The sequence below is a fragment of the Salmo trutta genome, unplaced genomic scaffold, assembly GCF_901001165.1.
Source record: "Salmo trutta unplaced genomic scaffold, fSalTru1.1, whole genome shotgun sequence".
Classification (NCBI taxonomy): Eukaryota; Metazoa; Chordata; class Actinopteri; order Salmoniformes; family Salmonidae; genus Salmo; species Salmo trutta.
Window position 1 is genome coordinate 18455804 of NW_021822911.1, and position 25928 is coordinate 18481731.

Consider the following 25928-nt stretch of genomic DNA (forward strand, 5'->3'; position numbering starts at 1 on the left):
AAACTGCTGCTCAGTTTGTTACAAGTAGTAAACCGAATTTTACTGATATTCATGAAGAGAAGTTCATGAATCCCTTACTTTGGAAATTCGAATACGTTCCATGAATATCTTTAAAATTCGGTTTACTCCTTGCAGCTAATTGTAGCAGTAGTTTCTATGGTGTAGTGTTTATCACGTTCGCTTCACACATGAAAGGTCCCTGGTTCGAAACCAGCGGAAACAATGCTCATTGACACATTCAAGAAGTACTATAGCGGTAACAGAGAATTTCATTAATGTCTTATTTTGGAAATTCGAATACGTGCCATGAATATCTGTAAAATTCGGTTTACTCCTTGCAGAAAAATCAAGCAGCAGTTTCTGTAGTGTAGTGGTTATCGCTTTTGCTTAACACGCGAAAAAGGTCCTCGATTCGAAACCGGGTGGAAACAGTGCTCTTTGACACTTCCAATAAGGTACTGTACTTTTAACAGAGAATAGTTATTTTCATAAATTCTGTATTTTTGAAATTCGAATATGTGCCATGAATATCTGTAAAATTCGGTTTACTCCTTGCAGAAAAATCAAGCAGCAGTTTCTGTAGTGTAGTGGTTATCACGTTCGCTTCACACGCGAAAGGTCCCCGGTTCGAAACCAGGCGGAAACAACGCTCATTGACACGTCCAATAAGGTACTGTACATTTAACAGAGAATAGTTATTTTCATAAATTCTGTATTTTTGAAATTCGAATATGTGCCATGAATATCTGTAAAATTCGGTTTACTCCTTGCAGAAAAATCAAGCAGCAGTATTTTGGAAATTCGAATACGTGCCATGAATATCTGTAAAATTCGGATTACTCCTTGTAGCTAAATGTAGCAGCAGTTTCTGTAGTGTAGTTGTTATCACGTTTGCTTCACATCCGAAAAGTCCTTGGTTCGAAACCGGGCGGAAACAACGCTCATTGACACATTCAAGAAGTATCATAGTGGTAACAGAGAAATCCGTTAATGCCTTATTTTGGAAATTTGAATACGTGCCATGAATATCGGTAAAATTCGGTTTACTCCTTGCAGCTAATTGTAGAAGCAGTTTCTATAGTGTAGTGGTTATCATGTTTCCTTCACACACGAAAAGTCCCTGGTTCGAAACCGGGTGGAAACCAACCTCATTGACACATTCAAGAAGTACTATAGCGGTAACAGAGAATTTAATTAATGCCTTATTTTGGAAATTCGAATACGTGCCATGTATATCTGTAAAATTCGGTTTACTCCTTGCAGCTAATTGTAGAAGCAGTTTCTGTAGTGTAGTGGTTATCACGTTCACTTAACACGCGAAAGGTCCTCGGATCGAAACCGGGCGGAAACAGTGCTCTTTAACACGTGCAGTAGGTACTTTACTTTTAACAGAGAATAGTTATTTTCATAAATACCTAATTTTGGAAATTTGAACACGTGCCATGTATATCAGTAAAATTCGGTTTACTCCTTGCAAGATAATTGTAGCAGCAGTTTCTGTAGTGTAGTGGTTATCACGTTCGCTTTACACGCGAAAGGTCCTCGGTTCGAAACCAGGTGGAAACAGCGCAATTTGATGCGTGCGGTAGGTACTGTACTTTTAACAGAGAAAAGTTATTTTCATAAATTCTGTATTTTTGAAATTCGAATACGTTCCATGAATATCTGTAAAATTCGGTTTACTCCTTGCAGATAATTGTAGCAGCAGTTTATGTAGTGTAGTGGTTATCATGTTTGCTTAACACGCGAAAGGTCCCTGGTTCGAAACCGGGCGGAAACAATGCTCATTGACACATTCAAGAAGTACTATAGCGGTAACAGAGAATTTCATTAATGCCTTATTTTGGAAATTCGAATACCTGCCATGAATATCTGTGAAATTCGGTTTACTCCTTGCAGAAAAATCAAGCAGCAGTTTCTGTAGTGTAGTGGTTATCACGTTTGCTTCACACGCGAAAGGTTCCTGGTTCAAAACCAGGCGGAAACAACGCTAATTGACATATTCAATTAGTACCACATAGAATTTCATGTATCCCTTATTTTGGAAATTCGAATACGTTCCATGAATATCTTTAAAATTCGGTTTACTCCTTGCAGCTAATTGTAGCAGTAGTTTCTGTGGTGTAGTGTTTATCACGTTCGCTTCACACACGAAATGTCCCTGGTTCGGAAACAATGCTCATTGACACATTCAAGAAGTATCATAGTGGTAACAGAGAAATTCATTAATGCCTTATTTTGGAAATTTGAATACGTGCCATGAATATCGGTAAAATTCGGTTTACTCCTTGCAGCTAATTGTAGAAGCATTTTCTGAAGTGTAGTGGTTATCACGTTTGCTTAACACGCAAAAGGTCCTCGGATCGAAACCAGGCGGAAACAGTGCTCTTTGACACGTGCAGTAGGTACTTTACTTTTAACAGAGAATAGTTATTTTCATATATACCTAATTTTGGAAATTTGAACACGTGCCATGAATATCTGTAAAATTCGGTTTACTCCTTGCAAGATAATTGTAGCAGCAGTTTCTGTAGTGTAGTGGTTATCACGTTTGCTTCACACGCGAAAGGTCGCTGGTTCGAAACCGGGCGGAAACAACGGTCATTGACAAATTCAAGAAGTACTATAGCGGTAACAGAGAATTTCATTGATGCCTTATTTTGGAAATTCGAATACGTGCCATGTATATCAGTAAAATTCGGTTTACTCCTTGCAAGATAATTGTAGCAGCAGTTTCTGTATTGTAGTGGTTATCACGTTTGCTTCACAAGCGAAAAGTCTTTGGTTCGAAACCGGTCGGAAACAACGCTCAATGACACATTCAAGAAGTATCATAGTGGTAACAGAGAAATTCGTTCATGCCTTATTTTGGAAATTCGAATACGTGCCATGAATATCGGTAAAATTCGGTTTACTCCTTGCAGCTAATTGTAGAAGCAGTTTCTGTAGTGTAGTGGTTATCACATTCGCTTAACACGCGAAAGGTCCTCGGATCGAAACCGGGCGGAAACAGTGCTCTTTAACACGTGCAGTAGGTACTTTACTTTTAACAGAGAATAGTTATTTTCATAAATACCTAATTTTGGAAATTTGAACACGTGCCATGTATATCAGTAAAATTCGGTTTACTCCTTGCAAGATAATTGTAGCAGCAGTTTCTGTAGTGTAGTGGTTATCACGTTTGCTTCACACGCGAAAGGTCCCTGGCCCGAAACCGGGCAGAAACAACGCTCAATGACACATTCAAGAAGTATCATAGTGGTAACAGAGAAATTCGTTAATGCCTTATTCTGGAAATTTGAATATGTGCCATGAATATCTGTAAAATTCGGTTTACTCCTTGTTGCAAAATGTAGCAGCAGGTTCTGTAGTGTAGTGGTTATCACGTTTGCTTAACATGCGAAAGGTCCTCGATTCAAAACTGGGCGGAAACAACGCTCATTGACAAATTCAAGAAGGACTGTAGTGGTAACAGAGAATTTCATTAGCGCCTTATTTTGGAAATATGAATATCTTTAAAATTCGGTTTACTCCTTGCAGCTAATTGTACCAGCAGTGTATGTACTGTAGTGGTTATCACATTCGCTTTACACGCGAAAGGTCCTTGGTTTGAAACCGGACAGAAACAGTGCACTTTGACACATGCATTAGGTACTGTACTTTAAACAGAGAATAATTATTTTCATAAATGCCTTATTTTGGAAATTCGAATACGTGCCATGAATATCAGTAAAATTCGGTTTACTCCTTGCAGCTAATTGTAGCAGCAGTTTCTGTAGTCTAGTGGTTATCAAGTTCGCTTAACACGCAAAAGGTCCTCGGATCGAAACCGGGTGGAAACAGTTCTCTTTAACACGTGCAGTAGGTACTTTACTTTAAACAGAGAATAGTTATTTTCATAAATACCTAATTTTGGAAATTTGAACACGTGCCATGAATATCAGTAAAATTCGGTTTACTCCTTGCAGCTAATTGTAGTACTAGTTTCTGTGGTGTAGTGTTTATCTCGTTTGCTTCACACTCGAAAGGTCCCTGGTTCGAAACCGGGCGAAAACAACGCTCATTGACACATTGAAGAAGTACTATAGCGGTAACAGAGAATTTCAATAATGCCTTATTTTGGAAATTCGAATACGTGCCATGAATATCTGTAAAATTCGGTTTACTCCTTGCAGCAAAACGTAGCAGCAGTTTCTGTAGTGTAGTGGTTATCACGTTCGCTTAACATGCGAAAAGTCCTCGGTTTGAAACCGGGCGGAAATAGTGCACTTTGACACATTCAAGAAGTACTATAGTGGTAACAGAGAATTTCATTAATGCCTTATTTTGGAAATTCGAATACGTGCCATGAATATCTGTACATTTCGGTTTACTCCTTGCAGATAATTGTAGCAGCAGTTTCTATAGTGTAGTGATTATCATGTTTGCTTCACACGTGAAAAGTCCCTGGTTCGAAACCCGGCGGAAACAACGCTAATTGACACATTCAAGAAGTATCATAGTGATAACAGAGAAATTCATTAATGACTTATTTTGGAAATTTGAATACGTTCCATGAATATCTGTAAAATTCGGTTTACTCCTTGCAGGTAATTGTAGAAGCAGTTTCTGTAGTGTAGTGGTTATCAAGTTCGCTTAACACGCAAAAGGTCCTCGGATCGAAACTGGGCGGAAACAGTGCTCTTTGACACGTCCAGTAAGGTACTGTACTTTTAACAGAGAAAAGTTATTTTCATAAATTCTGTTTTTTGGAAATTCTAATACGTGCCATGAATATCAGTAAAATTCGGTTTCCTCCTCGTAGCTAAATGTAGCAGCAGTTTCTGTAGTGTAGTGGTTATCACGTTCGCTTAACATGCGAAAAGTCCTCTGTTTGAAACCGGGCGGAAATAGTGCTCTTTGACACGTGCAGTAGGCACTATACTTTTAACAGAGAATAGTTATTTTCATAAATTCTGTATTTTGGAAATTCGAATACGTGCCATGAATATCAGTAAAATTCGGTTTACTCCTTGTAGATAAATGCAGCAGCAGTTTCTGTAGTGTAGTGATTATCATGTTTGCTTCACATTCGAAAAGTCTTTGGTTCGATACCGGTCGGAAACAACGCTCATTGACACATTCAAGAAGTACTATAGCAGTAACAGAGAATTTCATTAGTGCCTTATTTTGGAAATTCCAATAACTGCCATGAATATCTTTAAAATTCGGTTTACTCCTTGCAGCTAATTGTACCAGCAGTTTCTGTACTGTAGTGGTTATCACATTCGCTTTACACGCGAAAGGTCCTCGGTTTGAAACCGGGCAGAAACAGTGGTCTTTGACACATGCAGTAGGTACTGTACTTTAAACAGAGAATAATTATTTTCATAAATGCCATATTTTGGAAATTCGAATACGTGCCATGAATATCTGTAAAATTCGGTTTACTACTTGTAGCTAAATGTAGCAGCAGTTTCTGTAGTGTAGTTGTTATCACGTTTGATTCACATCCGAAAAGTCCTTGGTTCGAAACCGGGCAGAAACAACGCTCATTGACACATTCAAGAAGTATCATAGTGGTAACAGAGAAATTCGTTAATGCCTTATTTTGGAAATTTGATTATGTGCCATGAATATCGGTAAAATTCGGTTTACTCCTTGTAGCTAATTGTAGAAGCAGTTTCTGTAGTGTAGTGGTTATCACGTTTGCTTAACACACAAAAGGTTCTCGGATCGAAACCGTGCGGAAACAGTGCTCTTTAACACGTGCAGTAGGTACTTTACTTTTAACAGAGAATAGATATTTTCATAAATACCTAATTTTGGAAATTTGAACACGTGCCATGAATATCTGTAAAATTCGGTTTACTCCTTGCAGCTAATTGAAGCAGCAGTTTCTGTAGTGTAGTGGTTATCAAGTTTGCTTCACATGCGAAAGCTCCCTGGTTCGAAACCGGGCGGAAACAAAGCTCATTGACACATTCAAGAAGTACTATAGCGGTAACAGAGAATTTCATTGATGCCTTATTTTGGAAATTCGAATACGTGCCATGAATATCTGTAAAATTCGGTTTACTCCTTGTAGCAATATGTAGCAGCAGGTTCTGTAGTGTAGTGGTTATCATGTTTGCTTAACACGCGAAAGGTCCTTGGTTCGAAACCGGGCGGAAACAACGCTCATTGACAAATTCAAGAAGTACCGTAGTGGTAACAGAGAATTTCATTAGCGCCTTATTTTGGAAATATGAATATCTTTAAAATTCGGTTTACTCCTTGCAGCTAATTGTACCAGCAGTGTCTGTACTGTAGTGGTTATCACATTCGCTTTACACGCGAAAGGTCCTTGGTTTGAAACCGGACAGAAACAGTGCTCTTTGACACATGCAGTAGGTACTGTACTTTAAACAGAGAATAATTATTTTCATAAATGCCTTATTTTGGAAATTCGAATACGTGCCATGAATATCAGTAAAATTCGGTTTACTCCTTGCAGCTAATTGTAGCAGCAGTTTCTGTAGTCTAGTGGTTATCACGTTCGCTTAACACGCGAAAGGTCCTCGGATCGAAACCGGGTGGAAACAGTTCTCTTTAACACGTGCAGTAGGTACTTAACTTTAAACAGAGAATAATTATTTTCATAAATGCCTTATTTTGGAAATTTGAATACGTGCCATGAATATCAGTAAAATTCGGTTTACTCCTTGCAGCTAATTGTAGCAGCAGTTTCTGTAGTCTAGTGGTTATCAAGTTCGCTTAACACGCAAAAGGTCCTCGGATCGAAACCGGGTGGAAAAAGTTCTCTTTAACACGTGCAGTAGGTACTTTACTTTAAACAGAGAATAGTTATTTTCATAAATACCTAATTTTGGAAATTTGAACACGTGCCATGAATATCAGTAAAATTCGGTTTACTCCTTGCAGCTAATTGTAGTACTAGTTTCTGTGGTGTAGTGTTTATCTCGTTTGCTTCACACTCGAAAGGTCCCTGGTTCGAAACCGGGCGAAAACAACGCTCATTGACACATTGAAGAAGTACTATAGCGGTAACAGAGAATTTCAATAATGCCTTATTTTGGAAATTCGAATACGTGCCATGAATATCTGTAAAATTCGGTTTACTCCTTGCAGCAAAATGTAGCAGCAGTTTCTGTAGTGTAGTGGTTATCACGTTCGCTTAACATGCGAAAAGTCCTCGGTTTGAAACCGGGCGGAAATAGTGCACTTTGACACATTCAAGAAGTACTATAGCGGTAACAGAGAATTTCATTAATGCCTAATTTTGGAAATTCGAATACGTGCCATGAATATCTGTACAATTCGGTTTACTCCTTGCAGATAATTGTAGCAGCAGTTTCTATATTGTAGTGATTATCACGTTTGCTTCACACGTGAAAAGTCCCTGGTTCGAAACCCGGCGGAAACAACGCTAATTGACACATTCAAGAAGTATCATAGTGATAACAGAGAAATTCATTAATGACTTATTTTGGAAATTTGAATACGTTCCATGAATATCTGTAATATTCGGTTTACTCCTTGCAGGTAATTGTAGAAGCAGTTTCTGTAGTGTAGTGGTTATCAAGTTCGCTTAACACGCAAAAGGTCCTCGGATCGAAACTGGGCGGAAACAGTGCTCTTTGACACGTCCAGTAAGGTACTGTACTTTTAACAGAGAAAAGTTATTTTCATAAATTCAGTTTTTTGGAAATTCTAATACGTGCCATGAATATCAGTAAAATTCGGTTTCCTCCTCGTAGCTAAATGTAGCAGCAGTTTCTGTAGTGTAGTGGTTATCACGTTCGCTTAACATGCGAAAAGTCCTCGGTTTGAAACCGGGCGGAAATAGTGCTCTTTGACACGTGCAGTAGGCACTATACTTTTAACAGAGAATAATTATTTTCATAAATACCTAATTTTGGAAATTTGAACACATGCCATGAATATCAGTAAAATTCGGTTTACTCCTTGTAGATAAATGCAGCAGCAGTTTCTGTAGTGTAGTGGTTATCACGTTTGATTCACACGCGAAAGGTCCCTGGTTCGAAACCGGGCGGAAACAATGCTCATTGACACGTTCAAGAAGTAACAGAGAATTTCATTATTTCCTTATTTTGGAAATTCGAATACGTGCCATGAATATCTGTAAAATTCGGTTTACTCCTTGTAGCAAACTGTAGCAGCAGTTTCTGTAGTGTAGTGGTTATCACGTTCGCTTAACACGCGAAAAGTCCTCGGTTCGAAACCGGGCGGAAACAGTGCTCTTTGACACGTGCAGTAGGCACTATACCTTTAACAGAGAATAGTTATTTTCATAAATTCTGTATTTTGGAAATTCGAATACGTGCCATGAATATCTGTAAAATTCGGTTTACTCCTTGTAGATAAATGTAGCAGTAGTTTCTGTAGTGTAGTGGTTATCACGTTTGCTTCACATGCGAAAAGTCTTTGGTTCGAAACCGGTCGGAAACAACGCTCAATGACACATTCAAGAAGTATCATAGTGGTAACAGAGAAATTCGTTCATGCCTTATTTTGGAAATTCGAATACGTGCCATGAATATCGGTAAAATTCGGTTTACTCCTTGCAGGTAATTGTAGAAGCAGTTTCTGTAGTGTAGTGGTTATCAAGTTTGCTTTACACGCAAAAGGTCCTCAGTTCGAAACTGGGTGGAATCAGTGCTATTTGACATGTGCATTAGGTACTGTACTTTTAACAGAGAATAGTTATTTTCATAAATGCCTAATTTTGGAAATTTGAACGCATGCCATGAATATCTGTAAAATTTGGTTTACTCCTTGCAGATAATTGTAGCAGCAGTTTCTGTAGTGTAGCGGTTATCACGTTTGCTTCACACGTGAAAAGTCCCTGGTTCGAAACCGGGCGGAAACAACGCTCATTGACACATTCAATAAGTATCAAAGTGGTAACAGAGAATTTCATTAATGCCTTATTTTGGAAATTCGAATACGTGCCATGAATATCAGTAAAATTCGGTTTCCTCCTCGTAGCTAAATGTAGCAGCAGTTTCTGTAGTGTAGTGGTTGTCACGTTTGCTTAACATGCGAAAAGTCCTCGGTTCGAAACCGGGCGGAAATAGTGCTCTTTGACACGTGCAGTAGGCACTATACTTTTAACAGAGAATAGATATTTTCATAAATTCTGTATTTTGGAAATTCGAATACGTGCCATGAATATCAGTAAAATTCGGTTTACTCCTTGTAGATAAATGTAGCAGTAGTTTCTGTAGTGTAGTGGTTATCACGTTTGCTTCACATGCGAAAAGTCTTTGGTTCGAAACCGGTCGGAAACAACGCTCAATGACACATTCAAGAAGTATCATAGTGGTAACAGAGAAATTCGTTCATGCCTTATTTTGGAAATTCGAATACGTGCCATGAATATCGGTAAAATTCGGTTTACTCCTTGCAGGTAATTGTAGAAGCAGTTTCTGTAGTGTAGTGGTTATCAAGTTTGCTTTACACGCAAAAGGTCCTCAGTTCGAAACTGGGTGGAATCAGTGCTATTTGACATGTGCATTAGGTACTGTACTTTTAACAGAGAATAGTTATTTTCATAAATGCCTAATTTTGGAAATTTGAACGCATGCCATGAATATCTGTAAAATTTGGTTTACTCCTTGCAGATAATTGTAGCAGCAGTTTCTGTAGTGTAGCGGTTATCACGTTTGCTTCACACGTGAAAAGTCCCTGGTTCGAAACCGGGCGGAAACAACGCTCATTGACACATTCAATAAGTATCAAAGTGGTAACAGAGAATTTCATTAATGCCTTATTTTGGAAATTCGAATACGTGCCATGAATATCAGTAAAATTCGGTTTCCTCCTCGTAGCTAAATGTAGCAGCAGTTTCTGTAGTGTAGTGGTTGTCACGTTCGCTTAACATGCGAAAAGTCCTCGGTTCGAAACCGGGCGGAAATAGTGCTCTTTGACACGTGCAGTAGGCACTATACTTTTAACAGAGAATAGATATTTTCATAAATTCTGTATTTTGGAAATTCGAATACGTGCCATGAATATCAGTAAAATTCGGTTTACTCCTTGTAGATAAATGTAGCAGCAGTTTCTGTAGTGTAGTGGTTATCATGTTTGCTTCACATGCGAAAAGTCTTTGGTTCGAAACCGGTCGGAAACAACGCTCATTGACACATTCAAGAAGTACTATAGCGGTAACAGAGAATTTCATTAATGTCTTATTTTGGAAATTCGAATACGTGCCATGAATATCTGTAAAATTCGGTTTACTCCTTGCAGAAAAATCAAGCAGCAGTTTCTGTAGTGTAGTGGTTTTCACGTTCGCTTTACATGCGAAAGGTCCTGTGTTCGAAACTGGGTGGAAACAGTGCTATTTGACACGTGCAGTAGGTACTGTACTTTTAACAGAGAATAGTTATTTTCATAAATGCCTAATTTTGGAAATTTGAACGCATGCCATGAATATCTGTAAAATTCGGTTTACTCCTTGCAGATAATTATAGCAGCAGTTTCTGTAGTGTAGTGGTTATCACGTTTGCTTCACACGTGAAAAGTCCCTGGTTCGAAACCGGGCGGAAACAACGCTCATTGACACATTCAAGAAGTACTATAGCAGTAACAGAGAATTTCATTATTGCCTTATTTTGGAAATTCGAATACCTGCCATGAATATCTTTAAAATTCGGTTTACTCCTTGCAGCTAATTGTACCAGCAGTTTCTGTACTGTAGTGGTTATCACATTCGCTTTACACGCGAAAGGTCCTCGGATTGAAACCGGGCAGAAACAGTGCTCTTTGACACATGCAGTAGGTACTGTACTTTTAACAGAGAATAATTATTTTCATAAATGCCTTATTTTGGAAATTCGAATACGTGCCATGAATATCTGTAAAATTCGGTTTACTCCTTGCAGATAATCGTAGCAGCAGTTTCTGTAGTGTAGTGATTATCACGTTTGCTTAACACACGAAAGGTCCCTGGTTCGAAACCGGGTGGAAACAATGCTCATTGACACATTCAAGAAGTACTATAGTGGTAACAGAGAATTTCGTTAATGCCATATTTTGGAAATTCGAATACGTGCCATGAATATCTGTAAAATTCGGTTTACTCCTTGCAGAAAAATCAAGCAGCAGTTTCTGTAGTGTAGTGGTTATCACGTTCGCTTTACACGCGAAAGGTCCTCGGTTTGAAACCGGGCGAAAACAGTGCTCTTTGACACATGCAGTAGGTACTGTACTTTTAACAGAGAATAGTTATTTTCATAAATGCCTTATTTTGGAAATTAAAATACGTGCCATGAATATCTGTAAAATTCGGTTTACTTCTTGCAGAAAAATCAAGCAGTAGTTTCTGTAGTGTAGTGGTTATCACGTTTGCTTCACACGCGAAAAGTCCCTGGTTCGAAACCGGGTGGAAACAACACTCATTGACACATTCAAGAAGTGTCATAGTGGTAACAGAGAAATTCATTAATGACTTATTTTGGAAATTCGAATACGTGCCATGAATATCTGTAAAATTCGGTTTACTCCTTGTAGCTAAATGTAGCAGCAGTTTCTGTAGTGTAGTGGTTATCATGTTTGCTTCACACGCGAAAAGTCCACGGTTCGAAACCGGGCGGGGACAACGCTCATTGACACATTCAAGAAGTATCATAGTGGTTACAGAGAAATTCATTAATGCCTTATTTTGGAAATTCGAATACGTGCCATGAATATTGGTAAAATTCGGTTTAGCACTTGCAGAAAGACCGAGCAGCGGTTTCTGTACTGTAGTGGTTATCACATTCGATTTACACGCGAAAGGTCCTCGGTTCGAAACCGGGCGGAAACAGTGCTCTTTGACACGTGTTGATGATCAGTTACTTGAGAAGGAGACCAAGTCAGGACGCTGGACCGGGTGGATTCAATTATAGTAAGGCATTTTATTATGAGACAAAGATATTTGGCAAAGCGTGCACGGACTCCTTCGTTTAGCTCATAGGGAACTAGCGGAAGAGAGCGCCGAAACATGGTGTGCATCCAATTTATACAATGAAATAACAGTGTGTTGACGTAGGTTGAGTCTAGTAGGTCCGCTCTCCTGACTGGTCGATGAGTGGAGGGACGGTCCATTCTCCAGGTGGTGTCGACTTCCCATTGGCCCTGGGCAGTGTCCTTTGTCCTCGGAGTCCAACACCCCTAAGTGTGTTTTTCTGCTAATTCGTGTCTGGTTGGTTACGATATTCATGGAATGTTGTTTTTTACACCAGTGGTCAGTTCGTGTGGCTAGGGCGCTTTCATGTCTTGACATTTTTGTGTGAGTGCTTAAGTCAGCCATCTGTCTCTGGGTGTGGTCGTGATTGGTATCAGTTGGTTGCTCAATATGTCTCTGGAATTTTGTTGTGTGCTGTTGTGAAGCATGTTGTGCAAATGCCCTCCTTATAGATCATTAGGTAAAACGTTAGATTATCTTTATTACAAATCCCCCTCTTCACGTCTGCAAGACGTGACAAAGAAAAAGGGGAACAGGCTTGCTCGGCGGTAGGTACTTGTCGTCTCATTGATCTGAACTTTGACTCGGTCCGTAGCTCACCATCTGCTCCGTTATCATCTCTCTAAAGTTCTGGTTATTAAACCTCTTGCACACGGGACCCAACAACAACCACACAACCCAAACACACTCATACAGGTTAAAGCAGCCCATAATACAGTTCTTGCAACACTTTTCCATTTCCCAAACATGAGCTGTGTTATCAAAAATGTACGTACAGCAATGAACCTAATCATTCTACCTACACCATCCTCTTTGCCCGTAACCTATCGAGAGTCAGTCTATTTTACCAGGTCATGAGGGAGGTGGCGGCTAATTGGTCAGAGAACCTCTTTACTGCATCCCCTGTTTCATTCATGAATCTCTGTTGATTAAATGATGTCATTAATTCAATCCACATTATTATTTATTGTCAACTACCAACATAATGTAGTGTTAAAGCCTTCACATATTTGATTTATAACTTTGTATTCATCTGGAACCTCCCTGAGGATGCCAATAGCATCCATCTAGACAAAGCCATTCCCATCCTTATCAAAACTCCTCCTGTACCTACTTTAGCCTCCTATAACTGGTCTCTTATCACTAATTCAAACTGGTTGGACCAATAACCCCAGGGCGCAAGTTCCTAACCACCCTTTGTGGTAATTCTTGTCGTATGCGTCCTTTGCTGGTACTAGCCCACCCTTCATCAGCCATAGGTGCTATGAGTTTACACATTTTCTCCTGTGCTTTCAAACCTAAGTCAGTCACATTAACGATTACCTTTCCAGCCGTTAAAATCATCTCAATTCTCGGTGCCATTCTTGTATCTATAACACTGGTGCTCATCAGGAATTTAGGTGAACCGAGGTGGGTTGGCTGAGTACTTCAATCTGGCCAACCCCAATTCCTGTACAGTTGTCTGCTTCCCCAGGAAATTGTTTGTTTACCTTAAATTCTACATCTTGATCTTCTTTGATTCCTTATTCTGTAAGTCACTCATCAGTGTATTATATAGTTTATCTTCTACTTCTTCTCAATGACAACGGTATCGTATGATTAGTACCAGAAGGTGTTGGATCTGAATGTATCAGAAAGATTAGACTATGATGCAGCTCAGAGCCTCTACTCTTCCCAAAAACCGCCAACCCTCTCCTGCCCTTAGTCTCTCTGCTAGGTACCACCCCATACTCACACCTCTAGGAGCACACACAGTGATGAACGGTCGGGATAGGAAATCTTCGTTAAGGAGGTAACCCCCGGACCTTATTGGTTCTCGGTTCTTCTCCTAACTCTGTGTGTGATCATCAGTGCTCATATGTGTACATACCTTCTTGCAGTGGGTAACGTGGACCCATGTGACTCTCTCAGCTTTCCTACTGGCAAAGGCAATGGTTTAATAGCACCTGGTATGGGCCTTCCCAACGGGACTGCTTCCAGTTTTTTCTCCTCAGGGACTGGATCCACACCCAGTCTCCTAGTTGGATTGAGTGAATCACCTTCTCCTGCAATTCACCTGTTGGACACAAAATCTTGGACATACGGGTTTGGTTAACAGTCTTCTCATGTGCTCTGCTAGTATATCTTTAACTTATATGTCTACCTGTTCTGGTATTTCTATTCTCCCTAACTCTGGCATTCTATAGGCTCTACCTGATTAGCTAAACTGTCATCCATCATTTAAAGAGATGGCTCTTAGTAAACCAACTCTAGGGATAATATCTTGACTTAATATTTTAGCTACCATAATCATGTCCACCAAGTAAGTTGGGAATGCTTCTACCCATTTGCTATACTTATCTGTTATTGTTAAACACCCCTTCTTCCCCTCAATTCGGAATAGTTCAATAAGTCCATTTCCAAATGTTGGAATGGACATTCTACAAAAAATGTTTTTGTTCTAGTAGCATCCTATCCTGTTCTATCACCTGCTCTACTATACTCCCCCTTTTTATACATGGCTCAAGCCATGTATCAATTCTGCTGCATTTCTTAACAATGTCTTTGGTAAGATCAGTAAATTATCCTTATGTCAGCCCTTCTCTTTTAGGATTGCCCCCTTCCATTTACCACATGTCCAATTCTCCCTGGGGCATTCATCCTTAGCTACCCTGTGCATTCCTCTATCAAGTGTCTTATCTTCTTTAAGATTTGCCTACTTTCCACTAAATTATCATATCTTTTCCTAGTGAATTTTACCAAACATAACTTAAAATCAAAACTATAATACTTGCCTATGGAGCCGATAGTCTCTCCATGTATTAATATCCTAACTAAATGAACCTAACTAAATTATCCTGTAATCTTCTATTCTTATGTCTTTTCTGTCTCTCCCAGTGTTATTTCTGTCCTCACCTGTTTATAATTTAACTATGCTGGTCTCCACTCACTAACTGTTATCTAATTCTTCTGTGTCACTTTTATCTTCTCTTCCTTGCTTATGCTCTCCTCCTACTTCCAACCCATCAAGGTCTCAGCAGTGCAGGGGAGTACTAAATGTCTCATTGTCTTATTCCATAGCTACTTAAATTTATCTCGATACCCTCAATGATCCTGGATCACCTACAGATGTCATATATTCCTGTCCTGTTGACAAAAGTCTACCCTTATTAAACTTATTCACAACAAAATATAATAATACTATTATGTCGATTCCATAGCCTTGTTGTGTTAAATCTCTTACACTGAATACAACCACCGCTGACTTTCTAAGGGAAAATAAACTTATCTAGATAGTGTAAAAAGTACCCCTAATTATCAAACGATATTCACATAACATAATCAGATCAAAATGACTAATCTGAACTACTCCACAAAGAAAAATTATTGTACCCTTATCGTCATTCTCATTGGTTCAAATTATCCAATTGTGTGTAAGAACTTTAATTCCATCATAATTACCAGTTCTACAAATTTCCTTAAAGTCAGTATCACAAATGACCTTAAATTCACCATCCAAATGGCTTTTCATTGCGGCTGATCAGACCACAAAAGGAAAAGTCACCAGAGGGGTCGAAAGTCCTACCACCCTTTCAGAACCGTGTTTCTTACTACATTTAGACAAATGAAGGCTAAGAACTTTATCTACATTTTGTATCTCAATTTCCCAGAACAATCCCTATGAGAGGAATTTCACGTGCTTAATTAAAACTCAGAAACCAAAACTTCAAAATGCCATGTGTGTATACCCCTTTAAGATATCCTGTCCCTAGTTATTTTTCCCAAAGATAGTTAAGCGCTCCCTTTTCCATAAAATAACCACTTGGTCAGCATTTCCTCATACTACACCGATTCAAAAACCCAAACGTTAACTACAAACCAAACCTAAAAATACTTTATAATTCCATTATACTCCCCCCGGTCATTAGTTTTAAACTTACTTGAACATGCGCTACCCTTGGATACAATACTGTACTTCAAACCTATTAAACTCCCCTACTTTAACATACTACTTAACTAATTTAACCCAAGATTGCTTAAAACCTTAAACCCCTTCAGTTTGTCTGCAAACCGGCCCATTCTGTTTGCTAAGAATACCCTGCCATTATACACAACTGTGTTTAATGGGCACCGTCCCTGTAAAAATAAAATTAACTCCACCTGCAATTCACTTTACTAACTTAATATTTTTCCATGCAATGTTCAAATCACTGGTGTCAATTAACGAATCAACATTCTCCACCAGTGAGAGCTCCTAAGGATACTCCGGCAATGATTATGAAAATAACAAAACAGGGGAGCTGATATCCCCAGCCGCTCCCAGGGAGGAAGGTACCCCGACCCTGGGCGTGGCGCCTTAGGTTGTGGAAACAGGAGCTGTGGTCCCATTTTCCCCAACTAAGGTTTCAGTGGTTGGAATCGAATTTTAGGGCGCGCAAATCGGCCCTGGTTTCAGTCAAAGTTCTGGAAGGGGTTGGGGCCGGAGTGCAGTGTGTAAGGTGGTGCCAAGGCGCGCCTGATTTGCCTTTGACCTGGACAGAGTGTGAAGTAACTTCCTTCACTTCGTACGGTCCAGTCCACCTGGGTTCTAGCCACTTTCTCTTGTGGACTTTGACCCTCACCCAGTCCCCAACTTTTACCTTCAGTGGTGGCGAGTCTCCCGACAGCTCCCCCTCTTGGACCTTGCGGATCTGTGTGGAGAGAGCTGCAGACAGTTCCGTCAGTTTTCTCACATAGTCAGACATTCCAATCCTCAGCACATCAAGAGGGGGCATATGACCTCCCTCCCTTGGTGGGCCAGGCATGACTCTCCCCGTCATTATCTCATGGGGAGAGAGATGGGTCCCCGCCCCTGGCGAGGCCCTCATGGCCATCAGTGCCAGTGGTAGGGCTTCCACCCAGGTTAGCTTCGAACCTGCACATACCTTAGCAATCTTAGTCTTAAGAGTTTGATTTGCACGTTCCGCTAGGCCCTGAGATTGTGGCCTGTACACTGACCCGAATTTGTGCACAATTCCAAACCTTTCCTCCACCTGTCTCAGGTGTTTATTGCTGAAATGGGATCCGTTTTCGGAACGGATTTGTCTCGGAACCCCATACCTAGGGATGAGGTCTCTTTGCAGCCATTTGATGACTTATTTGGCATCTTCCCGTGCCGTTGGTATTGCCTCTACCCACCTAGAGAACCTGTCTACCATTACTAACAGGTACCTTTTTCCTCCCCCCCCGTTATCTGCTCCCATGTCTGTGTAATCTATACTAATGTCTTGGAAACAGGCATTGGGTACTGGGTAAGCATATCTGGTTTTTTATATAGAAGCGCCCTTCTAGTCTCCTCTATAGCCCAAACTCCTATTCTCAATTCTGCTTCTGCCTTTTCTCTGTTCTTAGTCCCTTTTTTCTTAAACATATGCTTTCTGTTACCTTCTATCTCACCTTCTATTCCTTTCTGAACTGCCTCCTTCAAACCTTCCTCCATCACCATCAGCTGGCCTTTAGTGGGAGCTCCCCCGCTAAAATAGCCCGCATGTGTCCATCTCAACTTCACTTCCTCCCACACTTTTCTTATTACTTTATATTGTTCCTCTCCTCCAGCTCTATCCTGTATTTTTTGTTCCAAATATTCGCTGAATTTAAGTTTGGTGGGCGGAATAGCTGCCATGTTATTATTTGTATAAATGTCCCTCTATCTTTGTATACTTAGCTCGTCGTTGGTCAAGACCAGCGATGTATTCACGGTGCTGACTCAGACTTATCTCTGGTGCCCCACCCTCGTAAACAAAGTTTTTTGAAATATTAGGACTAATATTTTGAATAGGCTAAAACATTAACCTGGTCAATACCAACTCCCCGGTGATTACCCCAATTTGGTGTTCAATGTTATTTAGGTCCCCCGCAGTACTTGCAAATCAAATCCTCACTCAGTTCTATAGACAGACAGATCGCACACCCGGGCTGAAACCCAAACAATTGGTATAGTTTCGAACCTTCGGGGTACGTACAAACAAGCACACTCAAACAGGGCTGGAAACAAATTCCAGACGCACTGGAGGCGCACAAATCCCTCCCTAAACAAAGTCAAAACCGGAACTATTTCTAGATCTCCGGGACGAAACTAAACACGTTATTACAATGTACAGGACTTCCGACCAAAATCGGTTTATCTACCTACTTGCTACTTCAATTATTCCCTAAGCAAAGTCAAAACCGGAACCAGAATAAATTCCAGATCTCCGGGACGAAACTAAATAATTTTACAATGTACGGGACTTCCGACCAAAATCGGTTTATCTACCTACTTGCTACTTCAATTATTCCCTAAGCAAAGTCAAAACCGGAACCAGAATAAATTCCAGATCTCCGGGACGAAACTAAAAAATTTTAACAGGATTAATATGTTTAAGTTATATTTACTTTACTGAATCCGCTTGTTCTGAGTGTTCCCTTCTGGTCAGCTATTCCAGTAGGCCTTCTCTAGTTAGCAGATGTATACTATCAATGTTGCGCCACACAGGCTTTTAATTTAGCATGGGCGATCGACACACGGTCTCTCTGTTCACTCTATTCACTATCCACACACGATCTCTCTATTCCATTTTTATGTATCCGACTTTCTATTGATGTCCCTTATCCACACGCCACGGTGAATGGTCATAATCTCACGGTATACATTTGTACCAATCCCAGTTTCTACTGATGCTACTTGGTATCAAGCCTATTACCACAAATATCCTTGTACTCAGCCCTTACATTTTGTTATTACAATCCTATACAATATTAACAGTAATTCATACTCACGCCCGGTACTTCTGATCAAAATTTGGATAAGACTATAATACAATATGCAGATTTTGTTTTAACAGGCTCTGCCTACCTTTTATTAGTCGAGCTCGTTGATCAGTTTCCCGGGGCAAGTAGAATCACCGATGGCTCCTGCGGACAGGTCACCCGTCCTCACGAGATTGTCCTGGACTTGTCCCCTCTCACATCAACCATCTATGGACCGAATTCAGAAGTATGAAACCGTCCTCTGCTACCAAGTTTTGTTGATGATCAGTTACTTGAGAAGGAGACCAAGTCAAGACGCTGGACCGGGTGGATTCAATTATAGTAAGGCAGCTTTATTAAGAGACAAAGATATTTGGCAAAATGTGCATGGACTCGTTCTTTTAGCTCTTATGGAACTAGCAGAAGCGAGCCCCTACACATAGTGTGCATCTGTTTTATACAACATGATTGTTATGTAATGACGTATGTTGAGTCTTGTAGATTCGTCCTCCTGACTGGTCGATGAGTGGAGTGACGATCTGGTCTCGGGTCGGTGTCGACTCCCCATTGGTCCATGAGTGTGTTCTTTGTTCCACTGACCCAGCCCTCTGGGATGGGTTTGTGTGTGTGTGTACGTGTGTATTTTGTGCTGAGTCCTTGTCTGTGTATCTCTGTAGTCACAAGATGTTATTGCGAGACTGGACGTTGACCCCTGTGATCAGGTCATTTCCTGTTTTATCAGTGCTGTGTAAGGTCTAATTCGGCCAATCTGTTTCTGGGTGTGCGTGTATAGCTAGTTTCAGTTCAACACAGAATGTGTCTTTTGTATCAGCAGATAAGTGTTGCGCAATAGACCAGCTTATCAAATATATTTATTACAGAGTAAACCGAATTTTAAAGATATTCATGGCAGGTATTCGAATTTCCAAAATAAGGCACTAATGAAATTCTCTGTTACCACTACGGTACTTCTTGAATTTGTCAATGAGCGTTGTTTCCGCCTGGTTTTGAACCAGGGACCTTTCGTGTGTGAAGCAAACGTGATAATTTCTACACTACAGAAACTGCTGTTACATTTTGCTACAAGGAGTAAACTGAATTTTACAGATATTCATGGCACGTATTCGAATTTCCAAAATAAGGCATTAATGAAATTCTCTGTTAACGTTATAGTACTTCTTGAATGTGTCAATGAGTGTTGTTTCCGCCCGGTTTCGAACCAGGGACCTTTCGAGTGTGAAGCAAACATGATAACCACTACACTACAGAAACTGCTGCTACAATTATCTGCAATGAGTAAACCGAATTTTACAGATATTCATGGCACGTATTCGAATTTCCAAAATACAGAATATATGAAAATAACTTTTCTCTGTTAAAAGTACAGTGCCTACTGCACATGTCAAAGAGCACTGTGTCCACCCGGTTTCGAACCGAGGACCTTTGCGTGTTAAGCAAACGTGATAACCACTAGACTACAGAAACTGCTGCTACAAATAGCTGCAAGGAGTAAACCGAATTTTACAGATATTCATGGCACGTATTCGAATTTCCAAAATAAGGCATCAATGAAATTCTCTGTTACCGCTATAGTACTTCTTGAATATGTCGATGAGCGTTGTTTGTGCCTGGTTTCGAACCAGGGACCTTTCGCGTGTGAAGCAAACGTGATAACCACTACACTACAGAAACTGCTGCTACAATTAACTGCAAGGAGTGAACCAAATTTTACAGATATTCATGGCACGTATTCAAATTTCCAAAATTAGGCATTTATGAAAATAACTATTCTCTGTTAAAAGTACAGTACCTACTGCACTTGTCAAATAGCACTGTTTCCACCCGGTTTCGAACCTTGGACCTTTCACGTGTAAAGCAAACGTGATAACCACTACACTACAGAAACTGCTGCATGATTTTTCTGCAAGGAGTAAACCGAATTTTACAGATATTCATGGCACGTATTCGAATTTCCAAAATAAGGCAGTAATGAAATTCTCTGTTACCGCTATAGTACTTCTTGAATGTGGCAATGAGCGTTGTTTCCACCCGGTTACGAAACAGGGACCTTTCGCGTGTGAAGCTAACGTGATAACCACTACACTACAGAAACTGCTGCAACTCTTATCTGCAAGAAGTAAACCGAATTTTACTGATATTCATGGCACGTGTTCAAATTTCCAAAATTAGGCATTTATGAAAATAACTATTCTCTATTAAAATAACAGTACCTACTGCACGTGTCAAAGAGCACTGTTTCCGCCCGGTTTCGAACCGAGAACCTTTCGCATGTTAAGCGATCGTGATAACCACTACACTACAGAAACTGCTGCTTGATTTTTCTGCAAGGAGTAAACCGACTTTTACAGATATTCATGGCACGTATTCGAATTTCAAAAGTAAGTCATTAATGAATTTCTCTGTTATCACTATGATACTTCTTGAACGTGTCAATTAGCGTTGTTTCTGCCTGGTTTCGAACCAGGGACCTTTCGCGTGTGAAGCCAACGTGATAACCACTACACTACAGAAACTGCTGCTACATTTAGCTACAAGGAGTAAACCGAATTTTACAGATATTCATGGCACGTATTCGAATTTCCAAAATACAGAATTTATGAAAATAACTATTCTCTGTTAAACGTATAGTGCCTACTGCACTCGTCAAAGAGCACTGTTTCCGCCCGGTTTCGAACCGAGGACCTTTCGCGTGTTAAGCAAACGTGATTACCACTACACTACAGAAACTGCTGCTACATTTAGCTACAAGGAGTAAACCGAATTTTACTGATATTCATGGCACGTATTCGAACTTCCAAAATACAGAATTTATGAAAATAACTTTTCTCTGTTAAAAGTACAGTACCTTAGTGGACGTGTCAAAGAGCACTGTTTCCACCCGGTTTCGAACCGAGGACCTTTCGAGTGTTAAGCAAACGTGATAACCACTACACTACAGAAACTGCTGCTACATTTTGCTACAAGGAGTAAACCGAATTTTACAGATATTCATGGCACGTATTCGAATTTCCAAAATAAGGCATTAATGAAAGTCTCTGTTAACGTTATGGTACTTCTTGAATGTGTCAATGAGCGTTGTTTCCGCCCGGTTTCGAACGAGGGACCTTTCGCGTGTGAAGCAAACATGATAACCACTACACTACAGAAACTGCTGCTACAATGATCTGCAATGAGTAAACCGAATTTTACAGATATTCATGGCACGTATTCAAATTTCCAAAATACAGAATATATGAAAATAAATTTTCTCTGTTAAAATTACAGTACCTACTGCACATATCAAAGAGCACTGTGTCCACCCGGTTTCGAACCGAGGACCTTTGCGTGTTAAGCAAACGTGATAACCACTAGACTACAGAAACTGCTGCTACAAATAGCTGCAAGGAGTAAACCAAATTTTACCGATATTCATGGCACGTATTCGAATTTCCAAAATAAGGCATCAATGAAATTCTCTGTTACCGCTATAGTACTTCTTGAATGTGTCGATGAGCTTTGTTTCCGCCCGGTTTCGAACCAGGGACCTTTCGCGTGTGAAGCAAACGTGATAACCACTACACTACAGAAACTGCTACTACAATTAACTGCAAGGAGTAAACCGAATTTTACTGATATTCATGGCACGTGTTCAAATTTCCAAAATTAGGTATTTATGAAAATAACTATTCTCCATTAAAAGTACAGTACCTACTGCACGTGTTAAAGAGCACTGTTTCCGCCTGGTTTCGATCCGAGGACCTTTCGAATGTTAAGCAAACGTGATAACCACTACACTACAGAAACTGCTGCTACAATTATCTGCAAGGAGTGAACCGAATTTTACAGATATTCATGGCACGTATTCAAATTTCCAAAATTAGGCATTTATGAAAATAACTATTCTCTGTTAAAAGTACAGTACCTACTGCACTTGTCAAATAGCACTGTTTCCACCCGGTTTCGAACCAAGGACCTTTCGCGTGTGAAGCTAACGTGATAACCACTACACTACAGAAACTGCTGCAACACTTATCTGCAAGAAGTAAATCGAATTTTACAGATATTCATGGGACGTATTCGAATTTCCAAAATAAGGCATTAATGAATTTCTCTGTTACCACTATGATACTTCTTGAATGTGTCAATGAGTATTGTTTCCGCTGGTTTCGAACCAGGGACCTTTCGTGTGTGAAGCGAACGTGATAAATACTACACCACAGAAACTACTGCTACAATTAGCTGCAAGGAGTAAACCGAATTTTAAAGGTATTCATGGAACGTATTCGAATTTCCAAAATAAGGGATTAATGAAATTCTCTGTGGTACTAATTGAATGTGTTAATGAGCGTTGTTTCCGCCTGGTTTCGAACCAGGGACCTTTCGCGTGTGAAGCGAACGTGATAACCACTACACTACAGAAACTGCTGCTTGATTTTTCTGCAAGGAGTAAACCGAATTTTACAGATATTCATGGCACGTATTCAAATTTCCAAAATAAGGCATTAATGAAATTATCTGTTACCGCTACAGTACTTCTTGAATGTGTCAATGAGCATTGTTTCTGACTGGTTTCGAACCAGGGACCTTTCGCGTGTGAAGCAAACATGATAACCACTACACTACAGAAACTGCTGCTACATTTAGCTACAAGGAGTAAACCGAATTTTACTGATATTCATGGCGCGTATTCGAACTTCCAAAATACAGAATTTATGAAAATAACTATTCTCTGTTAAAGGTATAGCGCCTACTGCACGTGTCAAAGAGCACTGTTTCCGCCCAGTTTCGAACCGAGGACCTTTCGCGTGTTAAGCGAAAGTGATAACCACTACACTACAGAAACTGCTGCTACATTTAGCTACAAGGATTAAACCGAATTTTACTGATATTCATGGCGCGTATTCGAACTTCCAAAATACAGAATTTATGAAAATAACTTTTCTCTGTTAAAAGTACAGTACCTTCCTGGACGTGTCAAAGAGCACTGTTTCCACCCGGTTTCGAACCGAGGACCTTTTGCGTGTTAAGCGAACGTGATAACCACTACACTACAGAAACTGCTGCTACAGTTTCCTACAAGGAGTAAACCGAATTTTACCGATATTCATGGCACGTATTCGAATTTCCAAAATAAGTCATTAATGAATTTCTCTGTTATCACTATGATACTTCTTGAACGTGTGAATTAGCGTTGTTTCCGCCTTGTTTCGTACCAGGGACCTTTCGCGTGTGAAGCCAACGTGATAACCACTACACTACAGAAACTGCTACTACGTTTTGCTACAAGGAGTAAACCGAATTTTACAGATATTCATGGCACGTATTCGAATTTCCAAAATACAGAATTTATGAAATTAACTATTCTCTGTTAAACGTATAGTGCCTACTGCACGTGTCAAAGAGCACTGTTTCCACCCGGTTTCGAACCGAGGACCTTTCGCGTGTTAAGCGAACGTGATTACCACTACACTACAGAAACTGCTGCTACATTTAGCTACAAGGAGTAAACCGAATTTTACTGATATTCATGGCACGTATTCGAACTTCCAAAATACAGAATTTATGAAAATAACTTTTCTCTGTTAAAAGTACAGTACCTTACTGGACGTGTCAAAGAGCACTGTTTCCACCCGGTTTGGAACCGAGGACCTTTCGCGTGTTAAGCAAACGTGATAACCACTACACTACAGAAACTGCTGCTACATTTAGCTACAAGGAGTAAACCGAATTTTACTGATATTCATGGCGCGTATTCGAACTTCCAAAATACAGAATTTATGAAAATAACTTTTCTCTGTTAAAAGTACAGTACCTTACTGGACGTGTCAAAGAGCACTGTTTCCGCCCGGTTTCGATCCGAGGACCTTTCGCGTGTTAAGCAAACGTGATAACCACTACACAACAGAAACTGCTGCTACAATTATCTGCAAGGAGTGAACCGAATTTTACAGATATTCATGGCACGTATTCAAATTTCCAAAATTAGGCATTTATGAAAATGACTATTCTCTGTTAAAAGTACAGTACCTACTGCACTTGTCAAATAGCACTGTTTCCACCCGGTTTCGAACCGAGGACCTTTCGCGTGTAAAGCTAACGTGATAACCACTACACTACAGAAACTGCTGCTTGATTTTTCTGCAAGGAGTAAACTGAATTTTACAGATATTCATGGCACGTATTCGAATTTCCAAAATAAGGCATTAATGAATTTCTCTGTTACCACTATGATACTTCTTGAATGTGTCAATGAGCATTGCTTCCGCTGGTTTCAAACCAGGGACCTTTCGTGTGTGAAGCGAACGTGATAAATACTACACCACAGAAACTACTGCTACAATTAGCTGCAATGAGTAAACCGAATTTTAAAGATATTCATGGAACGTGTTCAAATTTCCAAAATTAGGCATTTATGAAAATAACTATTCTCTATTAAAAGAACAGTACCTACTGCACGTGTCAAAGAGCACTGTTTCCACCCAGTTTCGAACCGAGGACCTTTCGCATGTTAAGCGAACATGATAACCACTACACTACAGAAACTGCTGCTTGATTTTTCTGCAAGGAGTAAACCGAATTTTACAGATATTCATGGCACGTATTCGAATTTCCAAAATAAGGCATTAATGAATTTCTCTGTTACCACTATGATACTTCTTGAATGTGTCAATGAGCATTGCTTCCGCTGGTTTCAAACCAGGGACCTTTCGTGTGTGAAGCGAACGTGATAAATACTACACCACAGAAACTACTGCTACAATTAGCTGCAAGGAGTAAACCGAATTTTAAAGATATTCATGGTACGTGTTCAAATTTCCAAAATTAGGCATTTATGAAAATAACTATTCTCTATTAAAAGAACAGTACCTACTGCACGTGTCAAAGAGCACTGTTTCCGCCCAGTTTCGAACCGAGGACCTTTCGCATGTTAAGCGAACGTGATAACCACTACACTAGAGAAACTGCTGCTTGATTTTTCTGCAAGGAGTAAACCGAATTTTACAGATATTCATGGCACGTATTCGAATTTCCAAAATAAGGCATTAATGAATTTCTCTGTTACCACTATGATACTTCTTGAATGTGTCAATGAGCATTGCTTCCGCTGGTTTCAAACCAGGGACCTTTCGTGTGTGAAGCGAACGTGATAACCACTACACAACAGAAACTACTGCTACAATTAGCTGCAAGGAGTAAACCGAATTTTAAAGATATTCATGGAACGTGT

The 25928-nt window shown here is 39.9% G+C and overlaps 11 non-coding genes across 11 annotated transcripts; 6 read left to right on the forward strand and 5 right to left on the reverse strand.

The window, feature by feature from the left end:
• The first annotated feature begins 573 nt into the window (after positions 1-573).
• On the forward strand, positions 574-646 carry trnav-cac (transfer RNA valine (anticodon CAC)). The gene has a single exon. It is a non-coding gene; the product is annotated as a tRNA-Val (tRNA).
• Positions 647-1493: 847 nt separating this feature from the next.
• On the forward strand, positions 1494-1566 carry trnav-uac (transfer RNA valine (anticodon UAC)). The gene has a single exon. It is a non-coding gene; the product is annotated as a tRNA-Val (tRNA).
• Positions 1567-2939: 1373 nt separating this feature from the next.
• trnav-aac (transfer RNA valine (anticodon AAC)) lies at positions 2940-3012 on the forward strand. Its single transcript has one exon. It is a non-coding gene; the product is annotated as a tRNA-Val (tRNA).
• Positions 3013-8164: 5152 nt separating this feature from the next.
• On the forward strand, positions 8165-8237 carry trnav-aac (transfer RNA valine (anticodon AAC)). The gene has a single exon. It is a non-coding gene; the product is annotated as a tRNA-Val (tRNA).
• Positions 8238-11111: 2874 nt separating this feature from the next.
• On the forward strand, positions 11112-11184 carry trnav-uac (transfer RNA valine (anticodon UAC)). Its single transcript has one exon. It is a non-coding gene; the product is annotated as a tRNA-Val (tRNA).
• A 555-nt stretch (positions 11185-11739) lies between these two features.
• On the forward strand, positions 11740-11812 carry trnav-uac (transfer RNA valine (anticodon UAC)). The gene has a single exon. It is a non-coding gene; the product is annotated as a tRNA-Val (tRNA).
• Positions 11813-21161: 9349 nt separating this feature from the next.
• On the reverse strand, positions 21162-21234 carry trnav-cac (transfer RNA valine (anticodon CAC)). Its single transcript has one exon. It is a non-coding gene; the product is annotated as a tRNA-Val (tRNA).
• A 983-nt stretch (positions 21235-22217) lies between these two features.
• trnav-cac (transfer RNA valine (anticodon CAC)) lies at positions 22218-22290 on the reverse strand. The gene has a single exon. It is a non-coding gene; the product is annotated as a tRNA-Val (tRNA).
• Positions 22291-23049: 759 nt separating this feature from the next.
• trnav-cac (transfer RNA valine (anticodon CAC)) lies at positions 23050-23122 on the reverse strand. Its single transcript has one exon. It is a non-coding gene; the product is annotated as a tRNA-Val (tRNA).
• A 348-nt stretch (positions 23123-23470) lies between these two features.
• On the reverse strand, positions 23471-23543 carry trnav-aac (transfer RNA valine (anticodon AAC)). Its single transcript has one exon. It is a non-coding gene; the product is annotated as a tRNA-Val (tRNA).
• A 1207-nt stretch (positions 23544-24750) lies between these two features.
• Positions 24751-24823, reverse strand: trnav-uac (transfer RNA valine (anticodon UAC)). Its single transcript has one exon. It is a non-coding gene; the product is annotated as a tRNA-Val (tRNA).
• Positions 24824-25928: the final 1105 nt, after the last annotated feature.